Genomic DNA, 3925 nt, shown 5'->3' on the forward strand with positions numbered 1-3925 from the left:
CTCAGAAAAAGGGCATCTAGAGACGTCGGAGAGGTTGTGTCTTCAGATCCTGATCCTCGCGTTCCTTCCATTGCCTTTGTCATCGTCGTCACCCCATTCTCTTGCTCATTGACTTGGGTAGTTCACTTATCTCTTCACACCAAGCTTTCCTTGCTAAACAACAAATTCCACTCTACTCCCTTCCACTTTGTCGCATCACCTTTGCTGATAACATCAATTATGCTGAGTCCTTCTTAGGTGCTTGCACTGCATCCAAGCTAGGCACTACAACTTTTCAAGTTTCTTTTCCTTACAAACATGTTTTGTCCATCTCCCCACCTTGTGGCCCATTCCTTGGCTTATCGCTCGGCTCACTTTCTCCAAGGACGCCATGTTCACGATTATGCAGGGTGACCTCCTCTGCTAGGCTGAATTACAATGCCTCATGTTGCAGTTTTCAACTGCATTACAAGCCGTACGCAGGCTTATGGTTGGATCCTCTCGCCAACCTCGCGAAGGATCACAGATGGACGAATGCTCAAAAGGTGGAGGAAATCAAACCTAGCTTCCAAGGACTCGTCGTGGCATGGTACCATCAGTTGAATCCCTCAGTTAAGGTGTCTTGACCACATCTCACCGAGGCGATGATGATCGCATTTGGCAACACCATTTTCATAAAGGATGCCCTGACATGGTTACAAGATCTCCATCATCTTTCTAATAGTTTGGGCGAAGTTCACACATCTCCTCATCCGAATCGATCTGAATATGATCGATGACCTCAAGTTGTTTTTCCTTTAGCAGTGACTGAATCCAAATCCCAAGACTCTGACAGAGGCACTTTTAAAAGCCCAACGCATCGAGTTTGCTAAACTTAAAGGTGCTTCAAAAGTTCTTCCTCTACCCCCGTTGTTGCCGGTTCTGTCAGCCCTAATGGAAATACATCCAATGCAGAATGCTCAATTGTTGTAGCCACCTACTTGTCTGGCTCGCTCATCAAGTCCCTCTAGGCACACTCGTTTACCAGACCGCGATGCGAAAGGAAGGCCTCAATGTTTCAGTTGTAATCAATATGGGCATGCTCACAATTTTGCCGCTTCCTCCTGCCAATTCGGAATGCTCAGGTGCCAGGATCTTCCAATTTAGTCGTCTTGAGAAAAGAGCATCTAGAGAGATAGGGGAGGTTACGTCTTCAGATCCCGATCCTCCCCTTCCTTCCATTGCCTTTGTCGTTGAAACACATGTTTGTCATCACCCCATTCTCTTGCTCATTGACTTGGGTAGTTCAATTACCTCTTCGCACCAGATTCCACTCTACTCCCTTTCGCTTAGTCACATCACATTTGCGGATAACATCACTTGTGCCACATCCTCCTTAGGTGCTTGCATTGAATTTTGCAACCACGCACTGCAACTTTTCAAGTTTCTACTTGGGTCCTTCCCGAGTAAATCTTCCCAATTACCTTTAGATGTGATTGGTTGGCTGCCAATCAAGCCTCAATAGACTTACAAACTCGTCCGCTCCATCTCCCCAACTCCCCCCGCCCATTTCTTCGCTTCACTCTCGGCTCACTTCTCCAAGGACATCATGTACACGATTGTGCAAGGTGACCTCCTCCGTCGCAGTTTTTGACTGAATTTGCCGATGACAACCTAATGATTGCAACTGTCGGTATTTTTCATGAGATCCCTACAAGGTAGGATTGACCAATTACGATTGCTCAATGCATCGATCTAGCAAGGAAGTACGAATTCTCAATTTAACACGTGACCGCTACGTCCATAGATAATATCATCTAGCACTCCAAGAGTCCTTGGATATCAGAGCCCATTTGGTCAATAAACTTGATGGTCTTTCAGTTATGTGCTAGCTTTCGTCGACTGAATAGTGTCACCATTTGGAACTGTATCCTTTCCCTCATCTCGACAACATTCTAGCTTCCATCGCTCATTCTAAATTCTTTACAACCCTTGACCTTAAGTCCAAGTATTGGCAGATCCCCATCCATCCAGCTAACCGAGAGAAATCTGCCCTCTGTACCCTTTTGGTTTGTACCACTCTAATGTGATGCCTTTTGGGTTAAGCAATGCCCCTGGCACTTTCTAGCATCTAATGAATTTTATACTTACGATCCGACTATCGCCCCTAGCAAGGTTTTGGCGTATCTTGATGATGTCCTTGTGCACACCTCTACGTGGGAGAAGCATCGAGATGTTCTTGTAGGTTCTCTGCTTCTTCCAACGCTCCAATTTAAAGCTCAATCTGTAAAAGTGCAAATGGGCTCAGCCTAAACTTAAATACTTGGGTTTTAACGATGTGTCCGAGTGTTGTGTGACTTTCTCGTGTCCGAAGGTGTGTGAAGAGTCTATAGCGTTATAGGCATGGCCGGCTTTAGTTCTCGATTCACATCTCTCACTTGGCTAAGCTTGCCACACCCCTGCGTCTGTTGCTTCCAAAAAGCACCAAGTTTCAAGTGACTCCGGCTTGCCAGCAAAAGCATTGACACCGTGCACACTTTGCTGCAGGACGGCGCTCTGCTTCATCATCCCGACCTAGCCAAATCCTTCATGGTGCGTACAAATGCTTCTCAGGAAGGTTCGGGAGCCATCTAGGATGAGGAAGGCTTGTGGCACCTGATAATCTATCTTCGTAGATCTTTGTCAGACCCCAGAGACCCGATACTTGACCACCGAACTTGAGTGTTTAGCCGTTCTTTGGGCAATTACCACGTTACACCCTTATCTACATGGCACAAAGTGCGAAATCCAAATTGACAAGGGTTTCAATAGGACCTCATGAGAATTGTCATCGAAGAACAACTTAACATCAAGCCATAGATTTCTAGTCCCGACATAGCCTCACCGAGCGCCTTAACCAAACTATCAAACTTATGCTCACTGCAACTAGGACGTCTCGCTCCCTTATGTGCTCGCAGCTTACATGTAATACAACCATTCATAAATCAACGAGGATTAGCCCATTCGAGACATTATATTGCCATCCTCCACTCTTCCCTCTAGAAATAGGTCACATCAATCGAAACAAAATCATGGTGCATGCTGCTTGGCATTGGGCAATGGGTTGATTTTCTCCAAGATGCCCTCTTGTTTCCTTGCTAAAATGCGGCCAAGCTCATTAGTGCATACTTTACAATTGAACGCCACCGACTAGTCACATTCTTTCCAGGAGATCAATTACCCTCTTCGTCAAAAGGGATTATCCTCAACATCTTCAAGCTCGTTGATTGCAAACTTTACAACTGAACGCCACCGACGAGTCACATTCTTTCCAGGATATAATAACCCTGTTTATCAAAAGGGTTTAGCCAAAAAATTCCTAGCTAAATGGATAGTTCTTTGGTCAATAGGTACAACCACCTACGTGGTAGAATGACACTTCCATTTCATCCTCACACTCAAACAACTGCTCACATTAAGCCTTTCGATGCCCGGGCCTTTCTTCCTCAAGGGAGGGATAGGTGTGGTGACACTACATTTAGCCTGCTAAGAGAGCATGAACTCAAAGGTTCCGTTTGGCAGAATCTTGTGTGAGTACCGTTGTAATGTACGCCTAAAACAATGGTTTAGAGACTAATCAAGCAGACTTTCACGGATTGCTCTAGTCTCGTGTTGGCAGTTGCTCTCTCTTAGTTCCCCTGACTATCGTGATCCACACCGAGCCGTCGATGAGCATTGTGTGCTTTGTCATCACTTGGGCTGCAGGCCTTTGGCAGGAGCGAAGGGAAGGGGACTGGTGTGAAAGCGTAAGCTGGAGTGTGAGTGTGTTTGGAGTGTGTCGATGAGCATAGTCATGACGTGGGTGGGAGGCCATTGGCGCGAGCGATGGGAAGGGAGCTCGTGTGAAAGCGTAAGCTGGAGTGTCGCTGTGTTTGGACTACACAGTTCACAGTGAGACTTTGCAGAATTGATTATTGGCAACACGTTG

This window comes from Dipteris shenzhenensis, chromosome 12, assembly GCF_047967505.1.
Source record: "Dipteris shenzhenensis isolate YYH24624 ecotype China chromosome 12, Dip_SZ_1.0, whole genome shotgun sequence".
In the NCBI taxonomy this organism is placed as follows: domain Eukaryota; kingdom Viridiplantae; phylum Streptophyta; class Polypodiopsida; order Gleicheniales; family Dipteridaceae; genus Dipteris; species Dipteris shenzhenensis.